Source organism: Camelus dromedarius, chromosome 29 (genome assembly GCF_036321535.1).
Source record: "Camelus dromedarius isolate mCamDro1 chromosome 29, mCamDro1.pat, whole genome shotgun sequence".
Lineage (NCBI taxonomy): Eukaryota > Metazoa > Chordata > Mammalia > Artiodactyla > Camelidae > Camelus > Camelus dromedarius.
In genome coordinates this window covers 9,109,978-9,129,561 of record NC_087464.1, presented here as the reverse complement: position 1 = coordinate 9,129,561, position 19,584 = coordinate 9,109,978, and the positions used below count along the sequence as shown (strand labels likewise).

At 37.9% G+C, this 19,584-nt stretch overlaps 1 long non-coding RNA gene across 3 annotated transcripts in view; it reads left to right on the top strand.

Annotated features, from left to right (window-relative positions):
- LOC116149326 (uncharacterized) overlaps positions 1-19,584 on the top strand; it is a 42,149-nt gene that overhangs the window by 16,130 nt on the left and 6,435 nt on the right. For 2 of the 3 annotated variants that reach the window (XR_010378248.1, XR_010378247.1), the window contains one exon: positions 9,075-9,186. This is a non-coding gene — a long non-coding RNA (uncharacterized LOC116149326). Of the gene's footprint in view, positions 1-9,074; positions 9,187-12,953; positions 12,989-19,584 lie in introns of those variants that run through there. The other variant, XR_004132900.2, reaches the window with a different exon arrangement.

Below are 19,584 nucleotides of genomic sequence, written 5' to 3'. Positions count from 1 at the left end.
TTTCTTCAATTTATAGATTTTTTGGTTATCCGTTGATTATACTGAAATAACATTTTTAAAAGGCAAAATTTCCAAAAGTAAATCGTGTTTTTTGCCATTTGCTCTTCTCTGTTCTTTTATTTTAATTTCTTGGCATATAAGAATTGGCTTTCTTCATAAAAATTTGTTTAAACACTTTTTTCTTTGAGTGCCAATATTTACAAATCCCCCCCAAAAAAACATTGCAATGTGTAAATATCTGGTCTCTTTGCATAAACTATTTTGATAGTTTAACATTTAGATACATTGATAAATACTAAACTAATATTCCAGAACAGATACCTGAATATTTTTCATGTAAACTGAACATTTTATGCTGAAAAACTAAAAGTTATTGACACTCTAAGACAATTTTAATTATTTCAATATCGAGTCTATGACTAATTTATGACTTAAGCGTAGATTGCTCACAGTGCAAAATTTTTCAGTAAGGTAATTAGTGTAATTAATTAATTATTCCATAATTGAAATGCAGGTTAACAAACTTCTACATATAAAAGTTTTAAAAAATGTCCTTCATTCAAACTGTGAACTCTAAGCCTATAAAACTCTTCAAAGAACCCCAAGATATCAAGCAATCTTTTATTTAGCTAAACCTACCCCCCACCTTCACTCTTATTCATACTTAAATACTCAGTATGCTCACAGCTTGGAAAAAAGCTAGAAAGCCTTAATGGATCACTGATTTTAACTAAAGAGGTAGGTGCATATCCCGTATAAATGAATTCAAAACAATTTTTGTTTTAGCATTAATAGTTTTCATCAAATGAAAACAAGCTTCTTAGTGTTGGAGAGAAAAGTATTGAATGGGATACTTATTAACATACCTTTTATTTTAAACTCAAGGACAAACATTCTAAAACAATATCTATTACATTGGAACAATGGTGCGTTTTCTCCCCCCATTTTCTAATATTCCAGCAGTGGACTTCTTTTGAGCAAAGGGTAACATAACCAAAGTACAAAGCAAAGGATTCAGTAAAAACAGCAGGAATAGGTAAAAATCAATGTGAGGAAAACAATATTTAATCCTGTCATAGTTTAAAGCTAATGGGGTGAACATGGTTTAAGCCCTTCATTCTTCATGAGGCATATATTCTCTGTTTAGGTGAAGCCATGGAAAGTGTATGTACTATTAAACATAATGGAGATTTGAATTTTCATCTGACTGATACAGAGGTAGCCTGCCTTGAAGATGCCCTTACATTTAGGTAAAGTTAGTATAATTAACAGCAAGAGTAACTTCCAATGTCATGGGAAGCTTTTTCAAGATTAAAAAGTGTCAAAATCTGATAGTGCTTTATCATTTTTTTATTTCTTAAATATCTGCATAATCTCTTTGAGAAGACATACACACTTTTAAATGCACACCTCCTTTTCTCTGAATAACCCTGAACGTCAAACATTTCTTTATAAATATTTTTTTTCTAGCTTTGGAAAATACATGGCATTCCGGAAACTGGTGATGAAATAAATTATGTATCTTGACAAAAACAGTGAAAAGGACAATTTCCATTTTTAGCTAAAAGAGGAACTTCAACAGAATTAATTCAGGAATGATAAAAATCACTCTAAAATAGTCCAGCATTCTTCTTTTTTTAAAAAAAATTGTTAATATTGGAAACATAAAACCAATCATGAAACAGAGTCATAATCATTTGCACAATATTGATCTTGTAATTACCCCTTGGAGGACAAAAATGTATTTTTTAATGTGTGATTGTGAGATATCACCAAAGGAAAATGTTTGCAACAAGTGTCATTATTCTTTAAAAAGCATTTCCCGTATTTACTACGTAAGGTTGATTCAATTGCTGAATTGTGCAAAAATGTTTTTCACAAGAAATGCCAATTTCGCTTTCTTTTTTCCAAATGGAGTTTTAAAAAATGGTATTACTGATTGTACTAATTAAAAGAACTCTTCTCATATCTTCTCTGCCCTCTTCGTGTTCACTACCTTGTCACCTTTTAGCAGTTTGGTTTGGGAGTTTTCAGAGGTGCCCTCCCTGTAGTTATGACACATCATTCCAAGGTATTGTCAAGTCCAACCCAAGTAGTAGTCACACATCAAGGAAGACAGGAGCAGTTTCTTTTTTTAACCTTCTCAGTAAAAACAGGTAAGGGCATGAACGAGTATATTATGACCCCAGTGCGTCTGTGGCTTTTGAATCTGACACCTGTCAGATAAAAACAAGCTAGAGATGCTCTTATCAATTACAGGAGATCACCAATTGCACCGGGATGTTGGAATGATGAGGAAGGCTTATATCTTCCTTTTTTTAAAGGATGCTATCTGCCGCTATTAGAAGGGGCTGAGAAAAAGACATTGAAGTGCTTTTAGGAAAGAAAAATCTACAAAAAATAGTTTTGAAAGCATCTAGTTTCCCTTTCTGTAGCAAATGGTGATTTAGGGACCAAAAGCTTTCATTAACATCTAAGACTATAGTCAGACAACAGAGCATAACATAACATAACATGGCAAAAAGAAGCACGAATACCAACTAGTATTAAAGATCTCAACCATCCCAGTTAACTAATTAAAGAGCAACAGTTGGGATATTAAGGAATATCCTGAGTCAAACAGAATTTAGTTTCCCATTATTTCTCTAGAATCAAATTTTATTCCCTAACCTTGTTACGGAAAGCTAGTAAGTCAGATACTTTTCTTCATGTACAAAAACAGTTCTTAAGGGAAAGGAAAATCTTCTGCTAGTGAAAACGAGAAAATTGTGTCGTCTGTTCTTTTCTCTAATTTACATGATTTCTTTTAAATAAAATCATTTACTCAGTGACAGTAAATGCAACCAGCAGATGTTTAGTTATTTGCTGAAGCAAGACAGTATATTAACTGATGGAAGTATCAATTGCAGTTATTAAAATAGACACTGTTTAGGAGAACTGTGGGATTCAGAAATAATTATTCATATAATCAGAAATTGGAAATGAGTCAACAGGAATTGTTCTGGAATAAAAAGTCATTTGAAATGACTTCATGTATGGTTCTACCAAACTATATCCAATGTACATAATATAAACATTACATTTGCTGTTTTATTTCTAAGATCATACTGGGATCTTTGAGACAGATTGAATTTGGTGCAGATAAAAATCCAGGTTAATTACATGTATCTTATGGCAACAGTTTATTTGAATATCTTCAAGGCTGGATATGCTTCAGAGTTTAATGTTTCTTAATTATTATCTTCCATATAAATCTGGTCAAATTGTTGCACATCATTTGACGGGACTCATGAGCAAATCTTAAATGTTATGTATAGAGAAGACGCCTAGGATTTGCTGATTGTGGGCAGCCATGTAATTCTCCCTCTTACGTTTAAAAGTATAACATAGGAGAGAATATCAGAATAGTCATATACTAAAGAAACTCAGAATAAATTATTACATTATCTGAGAACAGAAACTCCTCTGTGAACATATTCCCCAGAAATTAGCATCACTACTGAACTGTTACTTGGATTCAGCCCATCTGAGAGATTTGAAAACTACTTTGAACAACATAACTCCATAAAAACAAAACAAAAAACAAACAAAAAAACACCATCACCAACCCCTGCAAATTAACAACAGTTTTGTTAATCAAGGATTTCATCTCCACATGAAACCAAGGCCAAATTAGGAAGTCTGTGATGCTGAGATGCACAAAAACATTTGTTAAGCGAAGTCAAAATTAATGACAAACAAAACCAAGTTTCCTTTGTGGCTTATTTTCAGGCAGCTGCATCTAAATATAAAAGAGCCATCAAAGAAAGATATCCATTAATTATTAACTCAGAACAACTTCAGAAAGCAGAGCCCTTAAACCTCCATTGACATCATTCTGCCAGGCTCCTAATCTCTGCAAGTTGTTGGTAAGAGTTGCATTAAACACAGCATGCCACCGATCCCGCCTTTACCAACTGCAGCTCCAGAGCTGTGCGCTGCAGCCCGCAGTTGCACACGAGAGAAACCACACTTTCTGTAGAGACATCTTTAAGAAACGTTTACAATCTCACATTTTGAATAATCTCCAGGGTTACTTTACCTCTCTCAACCGCACAATAGGGTGTCAATAGCCTAATGGCAACACACACGATGAAGAAATGCATCCTTTTTTTTTTTTTTTCCCGTGGAAGCACAGAACTAACCGTCTTAATTAAAAAGCTGTGCCACCCTGTAACTTAACACAGCTAAATCTGTAGATCGTTCCTGGACTTTTTCATCACAGGATACAGGCTCTTAGACAAGTGATGCTGATAAAATGTGGACAATAATAAGGTTGTTACATAAGCTGGTAAAATAATTTAGGTTATTAAGTATTATTATTAGTGTTTCAAGAAGTTTTTCATGGCAGTTAAGTACTTTTCAATTTGTAAGAGATTTGGGCCCTACTGCAAATATCAAGTGAAATTGAATTCCTGTGAAAATCACCTTTTAATCTATGTTAATGTTTATGATTGTAAGTTTATATTCCTACTCTGGACTTATAAAATTCTGTGGCCAAAATATACAGAAACAAGCTTTTTCATTCATTTTGAATTTTTGTAATTTGGCATCATCACAGTCAGCTAATTTACTATTGCCGATTAGTGCAAAGGACAGAGAAATAAAACACTCATTCAGCATGTTTCCAACCTGAATATGAACCGAGGTTGAGAGAACACTTTCAAAAATACCTTAAATTGGAAGGAAAAATGAACATGTATGTAGAGAAATATGATCCAAAATTCTGAATGTTTGAGGTACTCTGCCGATATGTCTCTGTAGAAAGAAAACATAGAACTCCTGTGGCTGGAGTTCCTCCTTATCCTACATTCATCTCTCTTTTTCTCATTCTTTCTGTCTTCTAAAAACTTACCAGAGTACTGACGAACATCATTTAACCACAGTTAAGTGTTTAACAATCATTAGGCCTCATGGAAAATACCACCACGTTTGAATAAAAACATGAAAGCAGTTAACAGTGTTGAGAACAGATAACACGCATTTATTAGATCAAGTTGATTTGCCATAAACTTCCCCCCTCTCCTTTCAGTTATCCTCCATCTGACCCCCTGCAAATGCTTCCGATCATCTCTTGATATCACAGAACTCGAATTACTAACAATCAGAATGTTAACTTGTCAAACCAATACCAAAAGCACAGGATGAGGAAAAGTGTGGATCTGTGTGATGATTTCACATTGAAAGGTTTTATCTCTTTACTCTATTTGATTAAAGGCCTGGTATTGAGTGAAGCAGCAAATCCTGAAGAATAATTAGAGGCTATTGGTTTTGTTCCCCACGCCCCCACCGCCCCCCTCCCCTTTTTAAATGAAAGCTTAAATGGGGAAAATGGAATGTCAGTCAGAAACTGGTTCATACCCATCATAATAATTATAATCTATTAGAATTAAGCCATAATCATTAGAATTTCTTCTTTTCTCCTACCTTTGATGGCCTGTTTCATCTGTTTCATTAAAGCTGTAATTTTTAGAGATGCTCTCGGTGTCCCTACGTTTTCATCAGTGTCTAAGCCTAAAGGGAGGCCATAGCTGTTTGCCTATAGGAATATATGTTAATACATTAGTTACTTGAAGCAAGCAACTTTTGCAATATGTATGTCTGGGTGTCTATAGCTGTCTTTATTTGGGTCTGTCCAGCATTTTGTTGTGTTCTACTTCTGCCCGGCAGCTGGACCCTGACCTTCAAGTTCTTTTTTTTTTTTTTTTTTTTTAAGAAAAAGAAAAAAAAAGAGAATTCTTTTCAGATTCCAAGTTCCCCCCTTCTTACCCTCCCACTGACACTATCCTATTCAGGACTGGAGATAACTTTATTCATCTACACATCATTGTATTAAATTCAATAGGCAGACTGCTTCAACATCGCCTCAGAGCTGGACAGGAGAGTTATGTCTTCATTTCCCACCCCCCTCCCCCACTCCCAGCCCCCAATGCAATGAGTTTTGTTTTTTTTTTACCACCGCCTTTTCAGGCATGAAATGAACATAGTTACAAAAAATAATTTCAAACAAGTGTTTTACTACTCTGTTGGGTCACCATAGATATATTTCCCAGCCAACTCCTCAACTGGATGGAATACATTATCACCAGGCGGAGTGGCTTAGAATCTTCTCTAGTATAACACATGCTGGAAAGGAAGGAGGGGATTCGTTTATTCATTAAGTCCCATAAACTGCTGATGTAGATTTTGATGAAAAATGTGCTTGCATCCCAAGTGTTTGCTTTAGTGTAAAATGAGGAGCATTGCACCTGATAAAGCGACACCATTGCACAGATTACACAAAGAGCTGAAGGGGAGAATTCTGCTGCCCCAGCAGCCAAAAGCAAATATCCCTGTTCTCAGAAAACAAAATATTATGTCTGTCTTCTGATCAGTTTCGAAAGAGAGAAGAATTAAGGCTTTTTTCACCCTCCAGGCTCTACAGCACTTTGATTTCACTTTTGGGAGTTTGGAACTGTAAAAGAAGAAAAAAAAAAAAAAAAGAACTTGCTTAATGTCAGAAACATCAAATAATGGTTTGATGTTGGACATTCTTGCTACAAAACCTTGCTACTGTCTTTAGTCAGGAGGACTGAGTATCAGATTAGTGTTTGGGGTGGGAACTGGCTCTCAGACGTGGATTCTGAAGAGGGCAGGCAGCCGGCTGTCATAGACAAAATAGTTCGTTTCTTCCCAAGTCGGGTTTCTTTTTAAAAACTTCCTGAAACGTCCTTCTAAAACAAAACAGCTTTTTGGATTCCGATGTTTAAAAAGCCACAACAAAAATCGTGGTCAAAACAGCTCTAAACTCAACCGTGTTTCCTTGTCCATTCCTGGGACACGCCCCTCCCCATATCAGAATGCAGAGCTTGAAAGAAAGTTGAATGATTAAAATTAAACAGAGCATCTGAAGTCCTCAAACCAGCTAGCCGTTATAAAGCCCCTAGACCCTGAAGATAGAAAAGCAGAAAGATCTTTTTAAAAAGCAGACTTGTACTGTTGACGAGATGTTTTCTACTCCAGCTCCTATATGTTTATGTAGAGGGTGTTGCAGACATTTGGAAGGATTTGGGAGTTTCTAAAGAGAGAAGTTTATACATTAGGGCTGCAAGTTGCAAAACACTGTTGATATTCAAATGTTTATTGTGCAAAATCTGGGATAAGCTGCAGCGTGAGGGCCCCTTTAAGTGCCTACAACTCTTGCTAATTCCCCTCAGCATTGAGGCGTGCACAAAGGCCTTAATCCAATTCCACTTTTTTTTTTTTTCAGAAAGCCTATGCTATTTTCTCTCGCATAAACTAACAACACTACCCCATCACACTGCAGAGTGGGTCAAAGAAAAAGCACCCTCTGTTTATACTTCACCAACACTTTGTGTTTCTTGGGCAAGCAAGGCAAGGAACTTTAAGTGGCTCCCTAGGCCCCAAGACATCTTTGAGGGGGGAGAAAAATAGTCTTCAGACATGGAGGAGGTGGTTCTTAAAGATAAAAAATGTACTGGCATTTTTGTCTTCTGTTTTCTGTGAAAAAAAATTGATTTCTGGAGCCTTATTCTTTTTTTTTTTTAATTGAAGTATAGTCAGTTACAGTGTGTTAATTTCTGGTGTACAGCACAGTGATTTGCTTAAACATACATACATATATATATACATATATATATATTCCTTTTCATATTCTTTTTCCTTATAGACCATTACAAGGTATTGAATCTAGTTCCCTCTGCTATACAGCAGGGCCTTGTTGTTTATTTTATATATAGTAGTGTGTATCTGCAAATCTCAAACTCCCAATTTATCCCTCCCCATTATTCTTAAATTCTGATTTAGATGATAGAAATCGGGCTTGCTTTGATGAGGAAGGATGCACATTTTGATGAGGTGGTATTATTTTTCTCCAAGACTGTTGGTGCTACCTCTTTTTCCCTCCCTCTCTCTGTACCTTCCTTTCTATCCGCAATCTCCCCATCACAACCCCCCAGTACAATCTCCAGTTATGATTTCCTGCAGATTTCTTGAGGTCATGTAGACAAGTCTCATGATTTGCGTTCTCTGGGTTACTAGTTCCCTTTAGCAAAATGAGAAACTGATTCAGCCCCAATTTTAGGCATTTTTTTTCACACCTGTAATTTTGGTGGTTGTTTCTAATTTCAGGTGAAAATTCTGCTAACGAATAATTACACCTGCTGTTGGCAGTGGAAATCAGGCATTTGCCTCTGATTGTGAGTCCACAAGTGACCAATTACTCTAGTAATTAAGAAACTATAGGTGTAATTAGAAATGACCATGATTTTGCCCCAGAAGTGAATTCTAGTGATGGACTAGGAAACCACAGTGAGAATGAATATCTGTCCATTGCAGAGTTGTTCTTTGGCAATTGGTGCTACTCAAAATTGAACCACACAGAATTCTGTGTCCCGATGAGAGAAAATGATGCCTTGTTTCTACTGATTTCTATTCATGATGTCAAACTGAGGAAGCTCACTTTGGCTACTTTTGAATATTTCCACATTTCTGCAAAATCTATGAGGAGAAATTTTGGTGGGCAGATCTGAAGAACTTGTGTTTGAAATTGAGGCAACAGATCTTAATGTATTTGTTCAGATAGATGACTATGTTCAGTAAGCCTCTACAATAGAAAACAAGATGCATTTGATGCAGAACTTAATGGATCTTTAAGAAACTAATCTTTGTAGCAAAAGAACATCGCCACACAGTGCAAGATTAACCTACGGCAGCATTGGGTCATTTGTCTAATGAATCAAGCCAAATATTTGAAATGGTGTCTCTCTTTCAGTAGATCATAGGAGCTGCCATCAACTGTCTACAAGGCACTCCAAACTAAACCCTGAGCGGCTGGAAGAAGACATTTTATATGAGTTTGTGTAAGAAGAGAATAAGTCAATGGTTTCTCGCAACCTAAATCAATCACATTTTAAGGTCTGGGACAACAAATCCGCTGACTTCTGAGATTGTATATTTATTAAAGCGTAAGAACCACAGTCTACTTTCTACTTTTAGGATTTCCTGATGATTTGTATCTTTGAAATTATTTTCAGATTCCTTCAGCGAGTGGGAAAAAAAAGGCTGCTGTGAAACAGCGAAACGGTGAACAATTCGGACATCACGAAGCAGAGCAAATCCCGTTTGAATCTGGTCTGTGATCTAATGGTCAGCTCTTACACTATCAAAATTAAATCACTTATGTAATTAGCATGGTTTTCATCCTTGCAGGCCTTCTCAGCAGACAGGCCAAAGACCCGAATGAGTATAGAATCGGATTTCTCTTTTTGCCTCATGAGGTCACTGGTGGAGGCACAGCTGTGTTGCAGTGAGTGGGGCCAAATCTCCTCTGCTGAGAAAGAGTGACGGGGTCACGATTTCTCCTAAAATTGGTGGTGATGTAACTTAAAGATGGAGGCTGGGAAATGTTACTCTTTTAGCTTAATAGAAAATGACTTCGGTTTGTAACAAAATGTAACACGCAGCCTAAATGGTGAATACTTCTGACATAAGTGAACAATGCAAATCCCATTTAAATCTGGCCTGGAGTGGTTGGTCAGTTGCGTAATTAGCAAAAATATGTATATGTGTGTGTGTGTGTGTGTGTGTATACATATACACACATATACAGCCTTTTATTTATTTTTTTTTTGAGATTTTTCATTAGTTGGGCCAAAGATCTGAATGAAGTATTCCTTTCCTCAGGGGAGAAAAACAAGCAAAGAAGGAAAGAAGGAAGGAAAAACATATTTGAAGGCAAGGTTAAAATCAAGCATTTAGTCACTAAAATCTACTACAGAGAACAACTGGAGGAAAAACAATGGTTTTGAGCTACTTTGTTTTAAAAGATCATTTCTCTTTCAAGTAACCCCCCAGTTCCATTTACCAAGTGAAAGGAGTGGAGATGGAGTTAATTACAGGGAGTCAGGCTATCCCAAAGCAGTATCTTGTCAGCCTCTGCATCGTAATCTGAAACTCCAAAGCCTTCATGACAGGCAGGCTGCAAATGAATATGAAGCTTTTGGGAGGAGGAAGGTAGAGCTCAGTGGTAAAGCGTGTGCTGAGCGTGCACGAGGTCCTGGGTTCAATCCCCAATACCTCCAGAAAATAAATAATTAAAATTAATTACCCACTCCCCCACCAAAAAAAAAAAAAACAAACAAACAAACAGGAAGAAAGAATATGAAACTTCTGGTTGGACACAGAAACTAGACTATGCATGTCCGACCTAAAGTATAAGTTTACTTTTGTTGTTTTTTCACTCAAAATAAGGCCACTGCTCAACTGGGCCAGAACACAGCACTTGTAGGCATGGAGAACCCCTAAAATGTTTGGTATTGAAGGTTTTCACGTATAAACAGTCTCCAGTACTCACAAGTTAAAAAGTGGCATAATGACATTCTCCCACTAAAACGTAGCAGTTTTTAAAAATTTTATTATTATTTTTTAAGTTGAAGTATAGTCAATATACAATGTTGTATCCATTTCTGGTGTACAGCATACTGTTTCAGTCATGCAGATACATGCATATATTCCTTTTCATATTATTTTTTCATTATAGGTTACTACAAGATACTGAATATAGTTCTCTATGCTAGATGATAGAAACTTGTAAAATGTAGCATTTATTTTAATTCAGCATAAAACGTATCACATTAAAAAGACAGTGATGGAGCAAGATGGGACTTCTGGTTGACAAACGGCATGCGATGACCCTTATCCGTTTTCTTTTTGCTCCTTTAGCTCAAGTCCAGCAGCCTTCCTGTTGAGCTGGTGGTCAGGCAATCTCTGCCTTTATGAAGGGTTTTTTCGCCAGCTTCCCCATGCTCCAGAGTTGCTTGAAGTCTGGGTTGTGATGTAGCGCCAAGGCACTGGGAATGCCCTCTCAGCCACCCGACACTGGTCCTCGGGTCACATCTGAATACTGTCATGCCCAGGGTCCTCCTCACAGTCACTTCAGTCGAGGGGCTCGGTGGCTTTTCTATCAGGTTTGGGATGTGGGTGAATCACGGATAAGGCTGGGAGGCCTTTGGTGGGGTCTCCCTTCTGAGGTCCTGCTGCCTCAGGCAGGGCACGGTCTCCCCCATCAGAGGCACTGCCCCCAACACTTGCTTTCTTTCAGCCTCAATAAAATCTCTGCTTCATCCTTCCCTTTAACCACACACCCTTCTTCCTGTTCTCTCCGGGGATACACATGTCTTCCAGGGTTGCTGACTCACATTCCTTCAGGAGCGAGCCTGTAAGGATAAGTAAGTGAAGTAGGTTAGTGTGAAACAAAGGAGGGATGGGGACTGTAGTGAATTAGAGAGTAATTGAACGTCTAAAGCCTCTCGCATTCAATTCAAAACACACAAACACACGCACACACACATACCCATGTGAGAATCTCAGCTTGAAATCCTTTGTTTAATCTTTTTTAAAATATAGGAAGAACCCTTGAACATCTACTTTCAATTCTATGAAACTCCTTGAGGCAGAGAAATACAAAAATAACTAAAAGACCTACTCCAGCTGAGATCACGGTGCTGGAGAAAGTCAAGGGGAAATACATAAAATAATATTTTAATAAATTATTAGGCAGTAAAAATAGTAATCACTACTTTTGTGTGTTTTTTCTTAACCAACTCTGGTGTGTTAACACACTTAGAAATTTTATTCAGTAATGACTTTGGGTGCCTATTATTTACCTTGGTCCCTGGGGGGCAGTGAGGAAGATACAAATATATACAGTTCCCAGGGAGTCAATATCATGTGTTGGGAACAGTCACAGCTAATAAGAAATCTTTGCATCACAAGTAATTTACACGTAGCACTTTATCTTCAAAACAACTGAGGGAGGCATGTTTATTATGCCCATTTTACAGATGAGAAAACTGAGTCACAAATAGGCTTAGTAAGTAACTTGTTTAAGGTCACAGGGCTGGTAAGGGGCAGAGATAGGAGTAGATTGCTGTTTGGTCTGACCTCATTTCCTGGGAATTTTCACTATCCCTGTGACTCTAATTATCTAGATCAAAATATATTTACAGGACTCAATTCTGTTTTTCAATATGCAGGCCGGCACTAGCAGCAGCCTGGAAAAGAGTTACTTGTTCAAATTTATGCTGGTGTGAAGGCAGGAATCCAGCTGCCAGGGCTCCGAGATGGCCCCAATCCAGAGCCTTAGGTGGCCGCCAATTCAGCCCCCCAAAGATGCCCCCTGGAGTGCTCTCAGCTCCCCCAGCCACTCCCCCTTTCTAATTGCAACACGTCAGTTCTATTCACAGGTGGATCAACCAGCAAAGGCTCATTTAAGCCCTCCTCTCAAACACTTTCTCTCACCTTCTAAACTCGAAAGGGGGCAGAAAGAGACTCACAAAAGCCTCTTCTTCCCGAAGCCCTTGTAATAGGCTCATTAAGCACCCGCCTGGGCTTGTTATAAAATACTTTGGAAGCAGCCCCTAAGAAGCTGACTGTTTGTAACAGATAATATCAAATTGGAGAAACATGTAAAAGCACATACAAAAACAGTAAAATGAGATGTGCTCTAATGATACCAGCCAAACAAGCAGGGAAGTAATTAGTCACTCCATGTACATAATTTGGGATTTGTAGTAGAGCTAATTTTATGGGAAGCCATGTCAGCTTCTAACTTTGGTGTTTTGTGTATGGGGTAAATAAGAGATGTCCTATGGAGAATTCTGTAGCGTAGGAAACTAAACAATGCAGCTGTTTCATTACGGTAGTCACACATAGTATTTATTAAACATTGTTCTTAAGCCTCTCTTAAAAGATGCTGTAAGGTGTTTTGATTATGTTTTTCCTTTCATCAGATATGAATTTATGTTATACAAACTGGTTTAATTCTAAATAAAAATTTTTATAATACAATGAGTGATACTATTCATGTTTTGTGACGTTAATGCTAAAAATCTTTTTTTTTTTTTTTGATTCAGAATTAATAGTCAAAGTGTCTTATCTTCTGCGGAGGACTTTGAAATGGATGATAGACAAACAATTGATTGTTGATTACCTTGTGGAAAACTACATTTTGAAGGAAGTTATACTCTGAGGAAGAATTCCTAAATTTGGGGAGATAATTCAGTTTTTCCATTGTTATCTGTAAAATAATCCTCAGCTTATGTAAAAATATTATTATACTCATTTTGATGATTTTTGATCAAAAATGTCTTTTATTCCTCAGAAAACTACAGGTATAATCTCCTTGGAAATGAAACATTTTCTATGTCTAAAAATATAAAAAAGATCAAAAGATATTTTTATACACCTCGTCAGAGAACCATTAGTGTCAATATTATTGAAATAACTTTTGATATCTTAAGTGCTTGTTTTTAAGCATAATTTATGTAAGACCTTATTTATTTCATTCATTTGTCAGTTAGATAAATACATAAACTATATATTCCTATTTTTGCTACTCCCCCCCATTATAAGCTATTTAAAATTGCTCTTATATGCTTAAACTTTGCTCCTTGGCCTCTGATTTGGGCTTCAGGGGGGTCAAAAATTGGACAGGAGGCAATTTTGTGTCAAGATTGGTACCTGACCCTGAGTGGGGACACCAGATAGCTCTGGGTCTTCCCCTGCCACATATATCCATGGACACATCCCAGTATGTCCTCTGTATCCACATCTGTCACATGACAGGGTTGGAAAAATAATTCCTACTTTGACTTTCAGCCCCCAATTCTATTTTTATATTGTGATCGGAGTAAAGTGTATACACATACGACCTACCATAGATTTTCAAGCTGAACAAACTTACGAATCACTCTAACTTTGGAGGAGAGGATGACTTAGTAAAAATAACTGTAAACAATTAAAAAATTATAGGATGTTTTGCATCAGGTGATGCTGGATGGTGAACAGATTCCTCCCTTTGAAAACTGTGCTGTAACATCACACCTTTTGTTTATAATATATTTTTTACTGGACAAAGTCTATTCACGTGGGAAGATCTCCTTTCAGACAATTGGACAAAGAATATACATATCCTTTGACCCAATAAATAAAATCCACTTGTAGTCATTTTTTCCCACAGATATAAACACACATGTGTGCAAAGATGTTTAGTTAAGCATAGACACTGAACCGTTGTTCGTTAACAGCAAAAGATTGGAAACAAGCTACATGTGCATTAATAGAGAACTGCCTAGTTAATCATGATCCTTCTGTTTAATGAAATGCCATGTACTGACACTGAAATAAGCGGGGCTTTCCTATAAGGGCAGGTAAAGAATTATCTTCAAGACGGATTATTAGGAGAAAAAAGCAAAGTGCAAAAAGCAGTATGCAGAATACACTGCCATTCATTTTTTTTAAAGTTTAAGTATAGACATACACATATCACCCATATTTTACTTGTTTATAATGTCTCTAAGAGGTTACCTACAAATATGGTTGCTTCAGGAAAGAGAACCCAGAATGCAAGGATAGTGATAGAAGACCATCTTACCTTTTACTGTGTGCTAATTTGTACATTTTAAAATTTGTACTCTGTGCATCCAATACTTGTATTTTAAAAAGCAATAATAAAATCCAATATTAAGTGTTTAGTATTACCAGGTATTTGTTCTAATGCTTATATATGTATTAATTCAGTGAATCTTTCTAATAACCATATGAGATTAGAACTGTTACTATCACCCCATCTAGCAGATAAGAAAAATGAGGCAGGAACAAGGTAAACCAGTTATCCAAGCTCACATGGACAATAAGTTGTTTATAAGCACTTGGCACCCCCCTCCTTAAAGCTCTCTGTCTAAAGTTTTAGAAGCAACTTCACAAATGCTGTTTATATATCTTACATATATATAGGGTTTTTGAAGTCTCCTGACTTTAATAGGACCACCTTTTTCCACTATAAATGCCACTCCGTCAAACAGTATTGTATACAGTTTTGCCCAACATCAAGGGTGAGTGGTGGCCCTTCGACCCATCCAAGAACAGCCAAACCCACTTGGAGATGCTTCTGTCCCTGGTCCAGTTCTTCTGTGCATGAATTCTCAGCGTCCCCTCATTTAGCCAAAAGTTCAACTTTTACTGTCTGCTCATTAATATAACGCACATGTTTTTCTTCAAATGCTGCAAGTTCTTGCCTTACAAATTTAAACATCTATTTTTTTAATTGAACACATCATTTTTCTAAAATATTATCCCAAATGCACGTTAGTCTGAGCACCCAGGTAATTCTACAGACTACCTGCTTTCTCAGAAACAAATATAATTTTAATTTGGTCATAAATACAATGATAATTAAAAGCCAATTCTCCACCCTACCCCTAAATCGGTACTTCATTCCTTCTCACAACCACCATTAAAGAGAACATCTCATTATTTACAGACACACTATTCACAGCCTTAATAGAAATTTAAGAAAATCAATTTTGTTAATTGATGGATACAGAACTCCGTGCATTTAGCAATGATGAGTGTACTAGACAAAGTGGAGGAAGGAATAGATAAATTAACAATTAGGAAAGGCCGTTTCTCTTTTGTCCTTCCTAGTCTCTTATTTAGGAATTGACTTAATGGCATGAGACTGTTTCTAGGTTATTTAATTACTTGCCAGCCGCTGCTTCAGCTTGACTCGTCCCTGCTGGTCAGCTTCTAAGTTCAGAGATTACTTTCGTGGTGCTTCCCTCCTGAATGGGCAAGAGCACTTTTGCTCTTAGATTTCTCACCTTTGGTGACCTGGAGCTCAGTTTGTCATTAAAATCAAAATAAAATAACACAACAAAACAAAACAAAAGTAATACAACAAAACCAAACAGCCCAGAAGTCAAGACCCTTCAGGTGGGAGCTCAGGACCTCCCAGGGGGTGGCAATGAGAGCTCAGCTGTGCCCTGAGGCTGAGGAGGGAATGAAAAGGAGAAAGTTCAGAGCCCCGAAGCTGGCCTCTCTTTCCAGAACTTAACTCTAAGTCTTTTGACACATGACATTCGGTTGTTGGAACAAATCTGACTGAGAATATTTTGGAGGGTAGACCAGAAGTTCATTTATTTTAATAAGCCTTGTAGGACTGTATTTTCTTTGGAGAAATCTGGGGAACTCCGGTTTCTTTCCGTTGCCTCGACTCCATTTAAAGTGTTTCTTGAAATGTAGAGCTCTTGAAGGGATTTATTCTTTTACCAGGCTTGGTGTTTGGGAGTTCCCGCTATGAGCAGTGAGGTTTTGGATCTCATATCAAAGGGTTTAAAGTTAATGATTTTAAGTATGGTTGGATTTTATTGCTCCTCTGGTGGGCTAAAAACTTCAGCCACTCTTTGACCTCTGCTCAGTCAATTCAATTCCATCTAATGCTCTGTGACTAATATGGTGGATATCTAATCTACTTTGCTGCTGAAATTACTTTTAGAGTCATTTTTTTTTTTCCTTGAAAAACTTCCTCCTGAGAGAAATTGCTTATCGTAAGCTCTAAATATGTTGCCTATTACAGAACACATTTTTAAAAGCTTTTCTTCCAGAGACAATTAAACCTTATCACTTATTTTGCTATCAAGTTACAAATGAGACAGGAAAAGTGATATTATTCTAGAAATAAAAGTAGAATCAAAAGAAAGAATGGCCTGAAACCGCTCTGATCCTGGTATGAATGCAGATATCGTAAGCAGTCATGTCTTAGCCCAGTATTTCCTGCAATGTAATTAAATTGGAAGACAAAAATCGATGAATCACAGGGTTCTGTGTCCAAGTGGGTTCCTTTTGTCTGTTTCCTTGTTAAAAACACATGAAGCTGCTTTTCAAGTCCCATCTGGAGGTCAAGGTGGCCCATGTGCTCAACAAGCAAGATGGTGACTGTCTTGGGCACTTGGGACGTTGTGATCCAAATATGGGCTGAAAGGATACAGACCTGCCAATTGCCCCCAGGGTGGAAGAAATTGGATCTAATCTTTCCCTTATCCCTGATTACTTGTGTGGCCCCTGGGGCAGCCTTTTGAACCTCTGTCCCTAACTTGAGGATCTATTCTCACCTCTAGGGGTACCACCTATAGTCAACTTAGACCAAAGCTGTGGCCACATCTGTATCTGAGCTCAGATGAGGGCTCATGGGTAGTTGCGCAGGGCAACCTGATTCAGCAGAAGAAGGGCAGGGCCCTTTCTTTCCTGTGGCCAATTTTCATTCCACAGGCACTTAAAATGCTTACTCCCATCAATCACATTAAGTATAAAAAGCCCTTCTTAGGAAAATTTGCATTTAGACAGGGATCAAAGCCCTAACCTAAGGCGTAATGGGGAAGGTGGGAAAGGTCCTGGGGCTCCAGAAATAAGTTTCCAATCCCAGTTTTTACCAGTCACTTGGTCGATGCGGCCACTTCTCTAAGCTTCCGTTTCTTACAGAGGGAGGACAGTGAGCTGTCAGGATCCCTGGTCTTCCTTCTAACTCTAAAGTAGGAGCCATTTAGAAATAAAGACCTTCCTCGTGCATCAGAAACCAAGGTCATTCATTTCCTGTAGGCGAGACCTAGCCCTAAGCTTCCTCCTGAGTGACCTTAGCTATAAATGGTCCAACATGATCCAGCAGTGGGTGCTTTGGTGAGGAGATTCAGGCAAGCCAGAGGCAGAGCTTCCTGCCCACTTCTTGAAATATAAAATGAGGGTAGTAGTATGTAGCTCATGAAGGGGTTGTGATGACACAATTAATCTGGACGGTGTTTGGCACAGAAGACACTTGATAAATGTTAATTTCCTTCTGACTATCTCTCTGTCCTCCAGTACTATGTTATTACTCCCACATTTATCTTCCAGAAAAAGTAACATGAGTAGCTAGAGAAGATGGACCTCCTGGCCCCTATTATTTTTCATCTTCCCATCCATATTCCACTCACTAAAGCCTTGTAAGTTTTCATGTCTCTCCAATGAAAAGCAGAGTGTGCTCTTTGGCTAAATAGGCTAAATGCTATAACAAGCAACTCCAAAGACTCAGTGCGTAAAACAAAATAAAGTTAATTTTTGCTCACTTGACAATCCCACGCAGTCGGCAGGGGAGCTCTATTCTGTTCAGTCAATCCCAGCCTTCTTCTGTCTTGTCTCCTCCCTACTCTGCATACCTGGAGTCCTTCGCATTCAGTCAAAGGATGAGAAAGAACGTGGGAGAGTCTACAGGAGGTTTTTATGCATCAAGCCTACTCAGAGTGACCATCCCTCCTGTCCTCAGTCTGCTGTCCACAATTCAGCCCCATATTACTCTCTCCAAAACTATAAGGGAGCCTGTGAATTTATAGCCTCGCTCTGTGACCAGCAAGGAAAGGAAGACAGTTTTGTGAACATGTAGCAGTATCCATCATGACAAGTGTAGACTGGGGCCACAGGCACGCATATGTCCATGAGAGATGCAGGGCCAGGGCAATGCAAAAGGGAGTAACTATGACTTGGAAAATCAGAGTGGAAACAGTCATTCTAGAAGGGCATTCCCATGTGCGTTAGTTACCAGACTTTTCCAATTTGTATAAGCAAATGGGAATCTGGACTTTTATGTGAAAACCACTAATTTTAGAATGTTAATTTAAGTTCATTTGAAAGAAAAAAAAGTGTGCAAAGCCAAAAGGAGAGACCTGTAGGTCCTGTTTGATGTGTAGAAGCAAAGTAGTGTTCTCTGGTCTGGACACAATGAGGGAATGAGTATCTGAGAGGTAGAGGCATGGATTCTTGGTTCTTTCAGAGTAACTGGCGGGCAGGGTGTAGGCTATGATGGTAAATGGGCTTCCTGAAGAGGAAGAGGCGGTTTGAGGCTCTGAGAGCAGTGGACACTGTGGTACCCAAAGATGAAGGATATTTGATACACTTGATGAAGAACTAGGCCTTAAATACCTGCCTTGACCTGAAGCTGACTCCCTTCCTGCTAAGCCACACAGCAGTGAACAGATGGTGGCTGGCTGGGCCCAGGTCATTGTATTCCCCATTCATTTCAGCCTCTCTTATAGTGCCTGGCAAATAAAGTACCTGACAAATGTTTGTTGGATTCATGAATGATTGACTTGAACTGAGTGAATAAATGAAGGCAGCCCCCAAAGCAAAAAAAAAAAAAAAAAAAGGTGTCAAGACAGTGAGACACAGACACATGTGTGCTCACTTAGGACTTTACATCAGCTCCCTAGGAGGCTTGTGAGATCCCAAAAGAGGAAAGGGAGGACCACTTGCTAACATCACATGTGGAGGTGTGAGTGGTATTTCACTTTATTTAAAGAATAAAGAAAGGCAGACTTCCCATGTTCATAGAGCACTATTTACAACAGCCAAGACATGGAAACAGCCTAAATGTCCATCAACAGATGACTGGATAAAGAAGATGTGGTGTATTTATACAATGGAATACTATTCAGCCATAAAAACTGACAACATAACGCCATTTGCAGCAACATGGATGCTCCTGGAGAATGTCATTCTAATTGAAGTAAGCCAGAAAGAGAAAGAAAAATACCATATGAGATCGCTCATATGTGGAATCTAAAAAACAAAAACAAAAACAAAAGCATAAATACAAAAGAGAAATAGACTCATAGACACAGAATATAAACTTGTGGTTGCCAAGGGGGTGGAGGGTGGGAAGGGATAGATGGGATTTCA